The sequence below is a fragment of the Haemorhous mexicanus genome, chromosome 28 (assembly GCF_027477595.1).
Source record: "Haemorhous mexicanus isolate bHaeMex1 chromosome 28, bHaeMex1.pri, whole genome shotgun sequence".
Lineage (NCBI taxonomy): Eukaryota > Metazoa > Chordata > Aves > Passeriformes > Fringillidae > Haemorhous > Haemorhous mexicanus.
In genome coordinates, this window is record NC_082368.1 from 5,038,888 (window position 1) to 5,055,209 (window position 16,322).

The 16,322-nt window shown below is 54.4% G+C and overlaps 1 protein-coding gene and 1 long non-coding RNA gene across 5 annotated transcripts in view; one reads left to right on the top strand and one right to left on the bottom strand.

Annotated features, from left to right (window-relative positions):
- Positions 1-4: 4 nt before the first annotated feature.
- LOC132339201 (uncharacterized) lies at positions 5-4,366 on the bottom strand. Its single transcript, XR_009489613.1, has 2 exons — positions 4,232-4,366; positions 5-2,625 (listed from the first exon to the last, which is right to left on the bottom strand). It is a non-coding gene; the product is annotated as an uncharacterized LOC132339201 (long non-coding RNA).
- The window catches only part of KANSL1 (KAT8 regulatory NSL complex subunit 1), an 81,022-nt gene continuing 68,895 nt past the window's right edge, over positions 4,196-16,322 (top strand). For 3 of the 4 annotated variants that reach the window (XM_059869338.1, XM_059869341.1, XM_059869342.1), the window contains exon 1: positions 10,075-10,231. The gene's annotated coding sequence lies outside the window, so the exon portion shown is untranslated. Of the gene's footprint in view, positions 4,336-10,074; positions 10,232-16,322 lie in introns of those variants that run through there. The other variant, XM_059869339.1, reaches the window with a different exon arrangement.

The following is a 16,322-nucleotide window of genomic DNA, read 5'->3' on the forward strand; positions in this document are numbered from 1 at the left end:
TCAATCTGTTGGTTTTTAGGTGTCTCTTACTTTCATTTACCCTTCAATTTCTTTTGAATTCTGTCCTTGTCCACTTGGCACCTCTTCTGTCCCTGTTTCTCTCTGGTCAAGAGCCACATGGACACCTTTATTCTTTAAAAAATCATCCCCAAGTTCTGAGCAAAAATAAAATTCTGTGGTGTGGTGGGGTTTTTTTTTTTGAAGTAGGAGGATGGGCAGTGAAAAACAGGCTTCAATTCCCTTCATAGGGTGAAAAACCCCTGTGAAATCTGAGGAATGAAAAGAGGTTAAATGAGCTCTGTGTTGTGCCCTGCCCTTTGAGCAGCTGGCTCTGGGAGCTGCTGGATGGACTGGGGACTGACCTGGGCTGGAGTGAGGCTCTCACACGGATTCCTGGGGCTGAGGGTGCTCTGGCTGATTCCCCTTCCTGGAGAGCCTTCCCTGGGCAGGGCACAGGGCTCAGGATTCCCTGGAGCTGCTCTGCACCCAGGGCACAGCTCCCAGGCCCTGCTCCTGAGGCTCCTGGGGCTTCCCAACACCTCCCTCAGCAGAGGAGTCTGGGCAGCACCTCCTGGTAAGGTCTGCAGGCAGCACTTGTGGAATGCCACTAATTACCATGTTAATTGGCTTCCTTTTGGTTCCCAGCATATTTTCTAAACAAAAAGCAGGAGGAAGCAGGTGCTATTTACTTTGCCATAACAAATGTTGTTCATGTGGGGACCAGAGATTCAGGAATTGTGGGGCCTTTTTTTCCTTTTTATTTGTTCCCTGAAAACTGCAGTAAAACTTTTCAACCCCTTGGAAAAAGCTCTTAATTGAGCTGGGATGTTTGTGCTATTTGGAAGATTTAATACATAAAAACATTCCTGGCTTTGTATGCTCATCCTACCTTAAAGGTATTTTCTTTTTTCCCCAAGAATCCAGGGTCACATTTAGCCCTTGCTGCTATTTTACATTCTAAGGAAAAATACAAAATTAGTATTGAAGGACTAAAATTTGGCTCTTTGAGGAGGGACAGAGAGGAAGAGGCAGAGCATAGAGGCACTGGCAGGGAGGTGAGCAAGTGTTCACTGAAGAGAATTTGGGAACTGTCATTTTCTTACAACAAAACTATGGAAGAATGCAAAGTGTGGGTGTGGTGTTACTATTTGCATTGAAACAATGTAATTTGTCCTTTTTTTTCTTGATTTTTTTTTTTTTTTTTTTGCTTTTCTTGATTTTTTTATTTCAAAATTTGTACAGTCCTAGGGGGAAAAAAAAATCTTTTCTGTTAATATATTTGCAATTCATGAAAGGATGTGGAAAATCCAAATAAATTACTTTTAAAAGCAGGCTTAGCCCCAGGTGCTTTGGGTCAGGGGTGGGATTTGCCCTTCAGGAGTTGGGCAAGTGACAGAGGTTGGGAAAGGTTTGAGGGCACCTTGGGCTGCACAGGGCTCTTTTCTGTCCCGTGCTACCTGAGCCTCCACGTGTCACCTGTAAATCTCCCCCAGCCTTCCACGTGGGCTGCAAGGTCCTGGCTGGAGTTTTGGGTGAGGTGGGAAGTGTGACATGGGTGTGACACCGGGTGTGAGGACCTGGAGCTGCTGGGATGGGTCCAGAGGAGGCCCCAGGGCTGGAGCCAGGCTGGGAGAGCTGGGGCTGCTCACCTGCAGAGGAGAAGGCTCCAGGGAGAGCTCAGGGCCTGAAGGGGCTCCAGGAGAGCTGGAGGGACAGGACACAGGGAATGTGTCTGGCTGTGTGTCCATCCACTGCCCAAAGGCAGGGAGGGGTGGGATACTGGGGATGAATCCTTCCTGGTGCCCAGAGAAGTTGGTGCTGCTCATCCTCACTTTCCATCCTGCAGCAACAGGAGATTCAAGAAGCTTGCGGGTCTGGAGCAGGTTAGTTTTTTCTTTTTTTTTTTTCTGCCTTCCATAGCAGGTCCCACCCTGTGGCTGCAGCTGTTGTTGCTCAGCAGAGAAATTAATTATCACAGTCTCTTGCACTTCCAGACCTGGAGGAAAAGCTTCCCAGGAAGGCTCCTGGCTGGGCAGAAATTCCTCCTGCTGCATGTAGGCATCTTGGGTTGAACCTTTTACCTCTTATGTTTGGCTGTACAAGCAACACTGAGATTTCCCCCACGGTCCTGCTGCTCCTGGACATTTGTTCCTGTGTCTGGGGGTGGCTGAGTGCAGTGAGAACTGAGCTGTTCTCCTGTGCCCCTCTGCAGCCTCCCCCAAGGGCTGGGGGATGCACCTGGGCTCTGCCTAGTGCTGGACCCAGCCTTGGCTCAGGCACGCTGAGCTTTAGGTGCCTCCAGAGTTGGATTTGCCCATTGTTCCAGGGCTCAATCACCAGAAGCTGTTTAGGAACACCTACATCTTACCAAGGTTTGCCCTCGTTCTCTTGTGCACCACTGACTGTGGTGCTGCAACATCTCATTTTCTGTCCTTCTGTCCAAGTCTTTGACTTTGTTTGAGAGCTGATCCACGAGCATGAACTGCTTTTTATTTTTGATGGAGCAGAACTGGGTTTTTCTAAGGCATGAATCCCAGTGCTTTTAAACTTTGTCACCTCAGAATAAGGTCATAGTCTGGATTTTCCTGGATAACCAGGAAAAACAACCTGGCTATTTCATGTTCCCTGGGGAAGGAGAGCACAGACAGTGTCAGTGTGGGGACAGTGACTGCAGCTGCTCTGTGTGGGACCAGCAAGGTCACCTCTCAAAGTGTGTTTGGAGCATCTCAAACTTCCTCCCAGTCCTGAAAGGGGCTTAGAAACAAAGAGGGAGAATAACTTTTTACACAGGCAGATAGAACAAGAGGGGGAACCACTTGGACTGGGAGAGAATTAGGTTATAGATGTGAGGAGGAAATTCTTTAGTCAGATTTTGGCAAGGCCCTGGCACAGGTGCCCAGCTCAGCTGTGGCTGCCCCTGGATCCCTGGCAGTGCCCAAGGCCAGGTGGGACGGGGTCGGGAGCAGGGACAGTGGGAGGTGTCCCTGCCATGGCAAGGGTGGCACCGGGTGGGCACTGGATACAGGCCCAGGGCCACGCAGGGGACACGGGCCCTGTGTCACCTGTGGGACGTGCGCCTGGTGCCATCCTGGGCCGGGGCCCGGTGTCCCCGGCGGGACCGCAGCCCTTGTCACCCGCGCCGGGGCTCGGTGTCCCGGCGGCACCTCCCGCTCCCCCGGCGGGTCCCTCCCCGCGGCGGGACCCGCGCCCCGCACGGGGCACGAGTGGCCTGCGGCCCGCGGGACGCCCCACGCGTGTCCCCGGCTCCCGCCCCGGTGCCACCTGCGGGACACCGGCGCCCCGCGTCCCCCCCGCCCCATCCCCCGCCCCGCACCCGGGGCCGCCCCCTCGCCCCCCGCCCGCCGCTCCCGCGGCCCGGCCGGACCCGCGGCTGCCCCGGGGAGCGGGGGCGCGCCCGGGACCCCCCGGTCGGGGCCCGTGCCGGGGTTGGGGGGTCCCGGGGCGGGGGGCGGCGGGCGGGGGGGGGGGCGCGGGGCAGGGGCCGAGCGGCGGCACCGCATCAATCACCGTCCGCCCCGCCCCCTCGCGCTGATTGACGCGGCCGCAGCCAATGGGACGCGCCCATGCCCCGCGCGCAGCCAATGGGCGCGGGGGAGGGCGGAAGGTCCCCGCTTGAAGGCGGCGGAGCGGCGCAGGTAGGAGCGGGCGGGGGGCGCGGAGCGGGCGGGGGCCGCGGCGGGGGCCGCGCACGGCCCGGGGGTCGCGGCCCCCACCCCCGCGGGCAGCGCCGGCCCCGGCCCCCGGCTCCGCCGTCCCGCAACTTGGCTGCGGGGGCCGGGCCGCGGCGGGGCTGGGGGGGCGGCCGGCCGCTCCCGCCCGGGAGTTGGGGGTCGCGGGCAGGGTCGCGGCGGGCGCCGGGCCCGGGGCGCCGGGAGAGCTCCGCCCCGCCGCGCTGCCCCGGGGGGCCGGGCCCGGCCGGCTCCGTGCGGAGCGGGGACCCCCCCCCCCGCCCGCCCCGCGCCTCCATTTTAGCCCGGGGAAGCGAGGCCGGGCCCGGGGGGCTTCGAGAAGGATCGGGGGCGGCGGCAGCCCCCGGCCCCCCGCGGCCCGGGCCGCGCTGCGAGCGCTGCCGGGCCCGGCCCCGCCGGCCGGCCCGGGGCGGGATGGAGGTAACGGTGGGAGGGGGCGGCGGGGCCCCCTTGTGACAGCCCTTTCTGTCCCCAGCTCCTGGACTTTCCCACCTCCTCGAGTAAATAAATAAGAAACTTACATCCCGCCGGCGTCGGCGGAGGCTGGAAGGATCCGGAGGCCGTCCCCGTGCTGCCCACCTGGAGCGCAGGTGTGAGGATGGGCCTGGCCAAGATGCCCAGCAAGGTACGTCCCGTGTGCCCCCCTGCCCGGGCTGCTCGGGGCTCTCCGGCCCCGGCCCGCTCGGCTGTGCTCAGGTGCCTTGGCAGGTGCTGGGCTGGTTCCTGACCGTGCAGGATGACGCTGGAGCCCTGCACGTAGTTTCTTGGCTGATGCAGAACTTTAAAATGGAGGTTTGGTGTTATGGCTGGAAGTGTGGATTTATCCTGTGTGTGTACAGGGTGTTTCTCTCTCCAAAGCCATTCCAATGCCTGTAGTGAAGAGATGTGGAGGCTCCTCTTTGGAGCATGTGTGTGTATTTACAGGTGTTACCTGTCCTTTTGTGCAGCAGCATCGAGACATCAAGGCATGACTTGCCTAGCAAAAGAAAGATTTCCTGCTTTTTTTCCTCTCTTTATTGTGTTCATCCTTAAACCTCAGGTTTACACTATAAGGCACTTTTAACTTGCTGATTTGATCTGGTTTGTATGTGTATTTATAGTATCAAAAGAGTTTTGTGTACACCTGTCAGAGGGGTCTTGGCTTTGTCCTGTGAAAACCAAAGGTCTAAAGCTGAAGTTTCCTGCTCACATTTCTGTCCCTCGGTTTCCCTGTGTGTGAGGCAGCCGTGGTGCTCCTGGGTCTGGAGTGGAGCCTGGCAGGGCTTTGCTGGTGCTTCTTTAGAAAAGTGACCTCTTGCCTTGCTGATGTTATTGCACGTTAAAAATGTGTCCTAAACACTCAGGTACAGGAATCGAGTTCCATGCAGCTGAATAAAACCTGAAAAGAAGTGCTAAAGGGAAGGATATTTCCCTCTTTTCATAAATCTACAAGCCAAAGCAGCCTGACTTTAGGTCAATTATTGAGGCTGAATTTAGACAAATTCTCTTGTAATGGGAAAACCAAAAATCTTATCTCATTCTGTTCACACTGACCTTACACAAATCTGCTGTGGTATCTGATCTCCAGTTGGCCAACACAGCAGCAAAGCTCTTGCTCTTTGTACACAGAATAACAGTGAGTTGTTCTGTGGGCTTTAAAAATGGAATTAAATCTCCCTGTTGTGGTTTTGGAGGTTATTGTGAAATACCTTGGAAATCTGTACAGCTCCTGCTGACACTGGTGGGAGTTAGGAGATAACTTCTCTGCAGACCGGTCTTCATTTCCAAAGTGCCACGTGCTGATGTGTTGGGGTTTGAGTGTGGCTGTGTGGAGCCTCTCCCAGGTGGGCACTGGGGAGTTGTCAGCCCTGTGAGTGTCCCATTTGTCCCCATCCTCAATGCCAGCTCCTTGGTCTCATGCTGCAATCTGGAAAACTGTGGAGGAGAAATCCTAGTAAGATTCCAGAGAGCTGCAGGCCCTGTGGGATGGGGAGATGGGGCTGGTTTGGGAGGCTGCAGGAGGGCAGGGGAGGGTGCCCTGGGTCCTTTGTGCCTCCTGAGAGCGGGCAGGAGCTGAGGGAAGGGGCAGTGCCTGCTGTGCTGCTGGGGCACTCGGGCTGTCTGGCCGTCAGTACGTCGGGCTGTCCGGCTGTCAGTGTGTCTGGACATCGGGCTGTCTGGACATCGGGCTGTCCAGTTGTCAGGCTGTCCGGCCCTGTCAGGGTGTCCAGCCCTATTGGGCTGTCCGGCCATCGGTGTGTCCAGCCATCAGTCTGTCCAGCCCTGTCAGGCTGTCTGACTCTGTCCAGCTGTCTGGTTGTCGGGCTATGTGGCTGTCAGGCTGTCCAGCCCTCGGGCTGTCCAGCTGTTGGAGTGTCCGGCCATCGGTGTGTCCAGCCATCGGGCTGTCCGGCTCTGTCAGGCTGTCTGACTCTGTCCAGCTGTCTGGTTGTTGGGCTGTGTGGCTGTCAGGCTGTCCAGCCCTCGGGCTGTCCAGCTGTTGGAGTGTCCAGCCCTCGGGCTGTCCAGCTGTTGGAGTGTCCGGCCATCGGTGTGTCCAGCCATCGGGCTGTCCAGCTCTGTCAGGCTGTCTGACTCTGTCCAGCTGTCTGGTTGTTGGGCTGTGTGGCTGTCAGGCTGTCCAGCCCTCGGGCTGTCCAGCTGTTGGAGTGTCCAGCCCTCGGGCTGTGCAGCTGTTGGAGTGTCCAGCCCTCAGGCTGTCTGGCTCTGTCTGGCTGTCCGGCCGTTGGGCTGTCTGGCCGCTGCATCCCCCAGCAGCTCTGCTGAGCCATGTTTGCTTCTGGAGGGGAGGATCTTGCTGAACCTTGATTTTTGGAGTGTGTTGAGCGTGTCACAGGTTGAATTGCTCCACAGCTCTGTCAGGACCTGTCTGAGGGCTGTTCTCACTGGTCCCCCCCTTGTGCTCAGGCTCCTGGCACCTGGTGTTGTCACCGTTTGCAATGTTTTATTGGCACAGAAGAGACCAGCTCAGTTACAGCCCTTGGGTTCTGTGAAACTCATGAGCCAGAGCTCCTCAGAGGGGCAGGAGGTTTGTGGGAGCAGAGGAATCCCTCCCTGCTCCTCCCAGGGGGACGTGCTGCTCCAGCTCTGGCTGTGCTGTGCTCACAGAACAGGCACTCGCTGCCTTCTCCTTCCTGTTGCCATCTCCCTGTGGCTGCCTGGGCTCTGATTCTCCCATGCTGGACTTAGCATAGGAAATACTGTTATAAAGAGCAGCTAGAGTCTCATCACTGTGTTTTTTAGTGGCCATCCACCTTTCCCACATACAGGATGTTTCCCCAACTGAAATAGCATGATTTTAGGCTCAAAAGTCATAAATAATTACACTTAAGAGTTATTTTGTGTACAAATATGGATATACTTATTGTATAGAGACTGTTAAATTTCTGAGGCAGATCCAATCAGAGCAAGTAATGAGGATTAATAGGTGGAAAGATGAGGCAGCAATTAGGTGTGAGTAGCTGGGTACACAGCCCTCACCAGCTACTGTGGTTTGAGTGTTCTGGATGCTTGGCAGAAGAGGACAATTCAAAGGATGATGCTGTAAAAGTGGGGCTTCACGGGGAAGCTGCTCTTGTTCATGGGGGCATCTCCAGGTCAGGAACATCCTGGGTGAGGGACAGGTAGGTGGCTGGTCCAGGAGTGGCCAGGTGACCAGTTGTGGCACAGTTTTGAGTGGGGAACTGAGACTGGCAGGGACGTAGAAGGTACATGTCAGAGGCCAAAGCTGTGTAATTTCACACTGCCCAGCAATTTTTGCTACTCATCTCCAGATCAGGCTGGATGATGGAAGCTGCAGCTCTCTGTGCTGCAGAAGATCCAGACCTGTACTGGAATGTCAAGCTGGAATCTGGGCTCTTGCTCTGTGCCTCAGCAGAAAATCCTGCACTGCACAGTGAACAAAAGATCAGAAGCTTTATTACACAGGAATTTATTTTAATTTTCTTCACAGCAGATTGTCCTCACTCTTCTGTTCCAGTATCAAACCACATTTGTTGCTACTTCTGCTTTTTAGCTGAGCTCTGATTCAAGGTAGATTAAAAAACCAATAATACCAGAGGTTTGCATGCCATCGTAGGGTCCTGTGTCCTGGGTTCTCTCCAAGTGAGATGAGGAGATAGGAGAGAGTGTGCAGCTGCTGAATTCCTCATGCAATTGTCTTTCAGAAAAGGTATTTCTGTTCCCCTTAAGAATAGATAGTGTTCAGTGTGTGGCCCCACTGGGTGCTGGATGTGGGGCTGCTGATAACACACTGCCCTGCTGTCCTCCTTGGCACTGTTTCATCACTGACTTAAAGCCATGTTCAAGGTCTCTGCACTCGTCTTCTTAAGGTACTGCATGAGAGTGCTGAGCCTGGGGTGTTTGGAGATGAGAAATGGCCATAGCTATCCTGATGGGACAGCTGGGACTGCAAGGGACAGCCCAGGAGTGGAGCTGGTTGTCTGCAGCTCCCTCCTAGGACATAAAAACCAGCATTAGTCTCACTGCTGTCCTTAGCTGAATATTCTTCTTGGAAAAACACTTAGGCATAAGCTGCGTTTTGAGCATTTGTGTGGTCAGCAGAGACCTCTGGGTGGCTCTGGCTGCAAGCCCAGGTGGTCACACACACCCTTAGAAAAATGGTGAAATGTGAATTTCCTGGCCCAGAAAACCCAGTTGTAACGACAGTGCCGTGGTGTGGTTTGTTGAGCAATATATTGGATTTTAAAGAGTAACAGTAGTGCCTTGACTCTGTATCTCCAAATGGTTTTTAGAGGAAGGGATCATTGCCCAGGCACGTGGTGGGATTCCTGTGCAGGAGTTCTGACCCCTCCCAGCTCAGGGTGTTCTGACATTGCTTTTGTGGTATTGAGCCGCCCTGTGCGGTGCTGGGACTTGAATCCCGAGGAGGAAATAAACCTGTCTGTGTGTGCTGCATAATGCAGGCCAGGATTGAACGTACTGGAAAGAGGGTTCCTCCTTACCTAGCTCTGCAGTCGAGCAGGACAGGTTTTGTTTTTTGCTCGGGGCAGTTCTCTCGGTGGCAGTGAGCACAGCTGGCACTGCTGTGGCTCTTTCCCTTTGCGGGCAAACCATGGCATAAAGCACTTTTTTCTTGGCAGAGCTGCTTTCCTGCTGTAGAGGCAGCAGAGCAGTGTTCTGGCTGAGAGACAACCAGAGCAGGGAAGGAAGAGCCTTTGCCTGGCAGGAATTGCCAGCGGGTTTGTGGCTCCCCGAGCGTGCCGGGGTCTGTGCTGGCCACAGTCAGTGTCACCGCCTGCAAGGGGCCAGGCTGAAGGTCAGAGAGGGGAAATGGTTTCTGCGGTCCCAGAGGAATGCTTTCTTGCTCTTGGTGTGTCCCTTGTGACGGAGCTGGTGAGGAGGGGCAGGATCGGGGCAGCAGCAGGAGCCCCGCTGGCCGGGCTGCCAGCCCTGCGTGCCCCCAAACCCTGCCTGGAGCCGGGGGGGACAGCCCCGGAGCCCGGCTGGGGCACGGGGGGCTGCATCGGCAGATTTCCTGGGCAGATTTTCTTTGGGCAGATTTCCTGGCAATAACGCTGGGGACCGTGGCAGGAGCGGTGCGGGACGGGCCCAGCAGCGAGCTCCCGGGGCTGCGGCTGGGCACGGCAGAGCGTGACGTGCAGTTTTGCGGGGAAACGCTTAAACGGCGAAGGCTGTTTGTTTGATTTTCCCCGGGAGAGAGCTTGCGGTGGCAGAGCGGGCAGAGCCGTGCATTTTGGGCAGGAAACGGTTAAAGCAGCGTTAAACCAGCGGCGTGTCCTGTGTGTCCCCGGCCGCGGGGGCGGGCGGACTCCAACTCCCGGCGTGCCCCGCGCGCCGCCGCGGGCTCCCCCTGGCGGTGTCGGGCAGCGGCGGGGCCGCGGCGGGCGGACAAAAGGCGGCGGGTCCGCCCCTCCCTCCCCTTCCCCGCCCTCCCTCCCCGGCGGCGGCGGCGGTGCCGGTGCCCGCCCCTCCCTCCCCTTCCCCTCCCCTCCCGCACTGCAGCTCCTCCGCGCGGCCGCGGCGGGCGCTCGGCGGGGCCCCCCGGCTGCGGGCGGGCGCGGGTTGCGCTGCGCGGTGCGGCCGCCGGGGGCGCTGCGGCGGCGCCCCCCGCCCCCCCGCCTCCTCGCCGTCCTCCTCCTCCTTCCCCCCGGTGCATTCTCCGGCTGACGGGAGGGGGAGGGCAGGGAAGGAGCCCGGCCGCCATTTTCGAGCCGCGCCGCCGCCGCGCTCGCCCGGAGCAGGGGGGGACCGGGCGCGCCGACGAGAAGCGCCGCAGCGCCCGCTCCGCCCCAGCGCTCCGACCCGGGGGCGGGGGGGCCCCGCTCCCCCCCTCCCCCCCCACCCCCAGCACTGCGGCCGCCGAGGGAGACGGGCGAGCCCATCCCCCGTTCCGCCGGGGCGGGCGGGGGGGGCGCCGGGGGTGGCGGCGCCGCGGCTGCCGCCCCTCGTCCCGGGGGGGCCCGCTTGGTTTGTTTGCGAACTGCGCCCGTTTCGCCGCGGCCGAGCCCGCCCGGACCGCGCTCGCCGCTCGTCACGTGGTAGGTGCCGCTCGCCCCGCGCCCGCCGCCCCGCGCCCGCCGCGCCTCCCCCGCCGCCCCTTTGTTAGAGCCGCCGCGCCCCGCCGGGCCCCGCCGCCGCCGCGCCCCAACTTCTGCGAGCCCCCCCCTCCCCTGCCCTTCCCCTCCCCGGTGCGGCGGAAAGTGCGGGGGTCGCGGCGGGAGAGCCGCCCCGCACCCCCCCGCCCGCCGCCCCCGGTGCTGCGTCTCCCCGGGGCGGGGGGGCGCCGCGGGCGGGGGGCGGCGGCGCCGCTCCACATTGAAATCCCGGCCCCGGGGGTCCCGCAGGGTCGGGCCGGGGCCTCTCACGTGGCCGCTGCCCCCGGGGAGGGGAAGGGACGGACGGGAGGGAGGAAGGGGGGGCACCGTTCCCTAACCTGGTGGGAAAGGGGGGCTGGGGTGGGGGGGCACACACGAAGTTTTAAAAGTAAACAGAAAAAAAAATTAAATTGCATAACCTCAAAGCTTGCAAAACGCGTGGAGGGAGCAGGTCCCGCGGCCCCAAATCCGCCTGGAAAATAGGAGCGGAGCGGTGCCGGTAATCCCGGTGGGCTGTCACCGGCGGGAGCCGTGTCACCGGGCGCTCTCCTTGCTCCCGGGGTGCACAATAGCGTCATTTTCCAGGTGGCTTCGAGCTCCAAAACCGCTTCCCTGTATTTACTTTCTAGCCGCATATTTTGTATTTTATTTATTTCGAGCCGGCCCTGCCGATCCAGGATTATTTTCCCCAAAACAAGCTGGAAGAGTCCGGCTATCCTGAAATGCTTTCCGTGATCCCTACGTGTGTTTACTTCCATCACGGGATTAGCATCTTCCAGTGCTTGGTTACGGAGAAATTTCCATCATTTGGGGTATAAATGGGGGTTATGTAGGAGGAAAAAATAAAGCAGCTAAATATATTGGGAGCTAAACTTATTTTCCCCCAAAAATCAGACCCACCTTCCAAACCGAGGTGTCATCTCTGCTCTCCTTGAATTTGTGTCCAGGTGGAGCAGAAGGCAGGCACTCCATAGATTATATTCCCTGTTATGTAAAATGCACTTGAATGACAAACTGTAGTTTTCCATGAAACCGGTCAGGATATGGGAGGAACTGCAGGTTTTTTATTTGTTTTGACTGACCATTATATTTTGAACTGGTTTGGGCCACGGCCGTGTCGGTGGTTACATCATGTCATGTGCTGTGTACGGGGTGCTTTGTGCCTGTGAAAATAAGGTGAGGAGGCAGCAGCCCGGTTGTGGGCCGGGAGGCCGGGCAGGACTCGCCGTGGGTCGGTGCCGCTGCTGCGGGGGATAAAACACTCAGGGGCTGCCCGAGGTGTGAGCGTGGCTGTGTGTGCTCCGAGCCTCTGCCGGGGCTGCCAGTCCGGGCATCTGCCTGCGTGCAGGCGTTTTCTCTTTAAAACCATATTTGTCCTTTTTATAGCCTTTGTTTTCATGGAGGAACCTCTGATGCTCTTCCCTGCTTTAGCGTATCCTCTTGGATTTCCATTCTGGCACGGGAACAGCGACGCTCGTCAAGCTGATTATATATATATATTTTTTTTTTTTCTTTAATTGAGAAGTCAGCAGCGTTTTAAATCGGTGGAGGGGGCGGTGGAGCAGAGAAGGGCTGGGGGGAGCCCCGGCCCGGTTCCACGCTCGGTTCCCCTCCCGGTTCCCCTCCCGGTTCCCCTCCCGGTTCCCCGCCCGCCCCCGCGCACCAGGCAGGGACGGGCGGCCCGGCTTTGGCGCGGCGGGGATGGGGACGGTGTTTTGTTTTTTTTTTCCCTGTAGCCGCACTGCCAAGGTAGCACAGCTGTGTGGGGCTTAATGGATTGATATGCTGCAGGAGCAGTTAATTGTGGAACTTGGTTGTGGTACTGTTATAGCTGATTTGTAATGATTTAGCAATGAGGAATGACTTGTGTTCCCTCGTCAGAGGTGATAAAGCAGCAGATGACCAGGCAGATGTGGCTGTGGGTTTCTCTTACGTCTTTTTTCCCCTCTTTTGCCTTTTATTTATTTTTTTAAAAGCTGTATTTCACTCCCATTTGCTCTCGGAGATCATCCGGTAACCGGAGAGCTGGTGAGAGTGTGACATCATGCGAGGCAGGGGTGAAAACTGAGCGGTTCTGTGACCAAAGTCACTTCCTTTTGCCCTGTTTATAACTCGTGTTTTGGTGAAGGCCACTGCCATTATCTAATGAACGCCCAGAACAAAGACTGTCTCTGGAGTTCCAGCACTCCACCCTTCCCTGCTGGGGCTCCACTTGCTGCCTGTCCTCAGGAACCTCAAAAGGCTTTTCCAGGGAGGATGAGACTCAATGGACAGCGAGGTAATGATAAGGCCTGAGGATTCTTAGGCCCAGCCCAAGGGAAGGGTAAAGCTTGGGGAGTGGGAGAAAGGGCTAACAGCACATATTTTTATTTCTGGGCCTTCCCCTCACCCCCTTCCATACAATTTTCCTCTTATGGAAAACTGCCTTTTTCTGACACCATTTTTTGATAGTAGGTCAGTAGTTATCTCAGCCTGAACCCAAACAGCACCTGATTTTGCATTTTTCTGTTCATTTTTTTACTGGACTGTGAGAGAAACAGGTGGGTCAACTTAGGCCTGAATGGGAATTTCATTCCTGGAAGAGTCTCAGGTGGATCACATAGTGATGAGACCAAATAATGAGTAAGTTCTGCACGCCTGCCTCTCTTCCCAGTGTTTATCCTTCCATTAAAAAGAGCTCTGAGCACTGGGCAGTTGCAGTGGCAGGTGATCTGAGAAGCAGCGTTTCCGTTGCTGCATTTTATAAATACCATGTCCCTGCTCATGACTTCCAGGAATACAATGTCTATGTGGAATGAAAAGCAGCAAAGACTTGGTTTGAAAATCCTTCCCTGTAAACAGGAGTTTGGCTGCATGTTTGAGGATGCAGTTTTCTGTGACAAATCGTTTAAATTGGAATAAAAGCTTTCTGTTCTTTCTCAGCTGGGCCAGGAGTTGTCATACCCAAATCAGCAAGAGTCTGGGTGATGCAGACCTTGAGTAAACATAATTCCATTAAACCCTGCACATGTCCTTGTCGGCCCGAGTTCAGAGCTGTGTTTTGGAAGAGGAGAGTTTGGATAAAGACTCGTTCAGGTTTTTTAAAGAAAGTTAGAAAACCAGTCTGGATTTCTCCTGCCACGAGGGTCAGCCAGCAGGTGACTGCCAGAGTTTGGAGAGAGACAAATGGAGAAATGGGAGATGTTAATAGTTAGGAAGACTTAATTCTGGAGTTCTGACAGTGCAGTATCTGAATTTAGTGATGAAACTGTGCTGTTTAGCTGATAAAATGAGGGAGAAAGGTAACAAAACCAAATCTCAAGAGGGGAAATGGTTTTAGCTGTTAGCCTGAACAGGCCTCGTCCTCATCTGTGCCTGTGTTAATCTCTTGCTGTAAACTTATTTTTTTCAGATTTGGTGGAAAGAAAAGCTTAATTGAAATATATATTTCTGTACTGGGAGCTGCTTCAGGCCTCAGAGGCCTTAGCGGAAGGTGGACCTTAAAGATTTCTAATTTTCAGCTCTCAAACGTTAGGAAACATCTCTCTGAAATCTTTATAACTTCCTGTCAGGGTCTGCAGCGACAGAGGATGTGATGGGAAGGTTACTGCGAGGTTGCTTTGCACTGAATGAGGAAGAGCAAGCCCAGCTCAGGCTGTAATTACAGCCATGGAAAAGAACCTGTGATGTTTGAGTGAGCATCACCTTTGATTAAACGAGTGCCTCTGCTCTGGAGCTGTTGTCACCTGTGGTGGGCTGTGCTCTCCTCTGAGATCAGTCAGCTGAGCTCTCTGTCCTGAGGAGTCTGAACTCCAGTCAGAATAAAGTCTGTGAACTTGGCTGCCAGCTTGAGCAGGGGTTTGGTGGTTTGGGACACTCAGCTCTGCTCCTCTCTGGGCTGTTATTTCCTCTTGAGGACATGGCCAGTTATCCCAAGGCACTCCAGAGGACTTCTTGTAGTGACAGCCAATGCCTTGTTTTAAAATACTAATTATAAAATATGGAATATTAAGGTGGTGCCACTTTATGGGGCAGGGGGGTGTTAAGAGTTTTGGAAACAGTTATTTGCTTTTGAGCAAAGGTGGGTATGACTGTACCTAGTGAATGAAAATGTATCTTTAAAATTAAAAGGCAATTCTGTTTTTTGTTTAACTTGCTCCCTGAGTCCTGAGTTCAGTTTTTCATATTTCCTGGGCAACTTGCCCAGATTATGCGAAAGAAAAACAAAATCTTTCTGATACTGGATGGGGGAGACCCAGATTTCACAATTAAAGCTTTCTAAAATTTTATTTTAGTTTTTATTTTTTGCCTCTGACAGGCTGTTGCTTTCTGCAGATGTCCCATTATTACTTTTGAACCGTATTTCTTGTGATTTGACTCTAAACTGCAAGTTTGTTCTGAAGAGTAGCTTAACAGCAATAGGTATTATCTCCAACCACTTAATTTTGCAGGTGAAGGCATTCTTGCTTTTAATTATTCACTTTTCCAGATTTTTTTGGCAGTGATGACAGTTAATCTTGCTTTGTGGCTTCTGTTTTTCTTCCTGACATCATATTGATGAAACCTCCTTTACCTCAGATGATGCAATTGGTTTGGTTTATTTATATCCAGTGAGAGTTCACAGGCATAAGAGAGAATTATTCTTGCAAAAGGAGATCTCAGAGTTGACCAGACCCTGCCACTCATGTAGACAAGAAAGTGGAAACAGCAGCTTTTAATTTAATCTTGAGGGCTTCTCTTTGGAAACAAAAGTAGAGCTCAGTAGTATTTCTGGTATGTTCTTACTGTTAAAATTCTTATTTTTCCCTGGGAGATTAGGTGCAAGTCTAGTGTTAATAGCTGTGGAATGTACTCATGTGTGTGTTGTAAAAATCTGTGGTTCTTGTGTGTGTTCTTAACCATTTTTAATGAATATTTTTAAGAAAAGAGCCTGTTTCCCAAATGTGGGTCATTGCAAGCACACAGTCTGCACGTGATAACTGGCTTATCAATAAGGTGATCGTCCTGTACTTGCCTGTCACGTTTCCTTAATTAAAGCTTTGAGAGTTGCTTCTCATGTAAATCCCTTTCTAAATTGGTAAACACCTGTCTTACAACTACAAAATGTTGAGAGGTGATAACAAAAGGCACGTCGAGAATCTGTTATGTACAGTTGTAACTTTGGTAGATGGACTTTGTGGATGTGGAAAATATTTGTAGGGCTCAGGGAGTTGCTGTGTGTTGTTATCTGCTGAGGTTAGCACAGCTGATGTGTTTTACTTGCAAATTGAAGTGTAGAGGGATTTTATTTTACCAAGTTTGGGGGTTTTTTGTGTGCTTTGTTTTGGTTTTTTGACTGAAGCATATTTGTAACCACACGGACTCAAGAGTTGGCTGTGCTGTTGATTTGTAGTGGGGGAGGAGAGGGGAAGTGGGAATTGGTAAAATACTCACTTCCTTCAGGGTAACTCTGCTTCTATTGCTTCTAACAGCACCTCTGTGTGTGTCAGGAAATGGGTGTTGGGGAGAGCTTGGGCTGAAGGGGTTTCAGGGTGCAGTAGTGCAGAATTTGGGATCATGTCAGGGAGTTAAACCATAATCCAGGAATGTAAATGTGTGAGGTAGGTGTGTGTGGCCAGGGAGGGATGGAGGGCACAGGTGATGGAGCTGGGTGGGTGCCATGGTGGGATTGATGGCTGGGAAAAGAGCATGGACAGCCCTTCCAGAGGCAAACTGGAGTGAGTTCAGACAGGTGCCTCCTGTCTCCAGTGCTCAGAGCTCCCCATGCTTCTCATGACCCTCGCTGGAAGCACAGTGCCTGGTTTCTCCCCAAGAAATTCCTTCCACAAAGGATTTGAAATTCCTTCCACAAAACTTCTGTGTTTGTTTTGGGCTTATTTTCTGGGGTGCTGCACAAAATCATGTGCTTGGAAACCCAGTTCTCCTTCCAGTGTCTGATTGTAAAATTGGGGTTTAGAAGCAGAGGGTGTTGAATAAGTCAGCAGGCCAGGGGATTGTTTTCAGGGGGGTCATGACCCGCTGCTGCTCCTGGTGTAGTGTGACTGGGTGTGTTCCT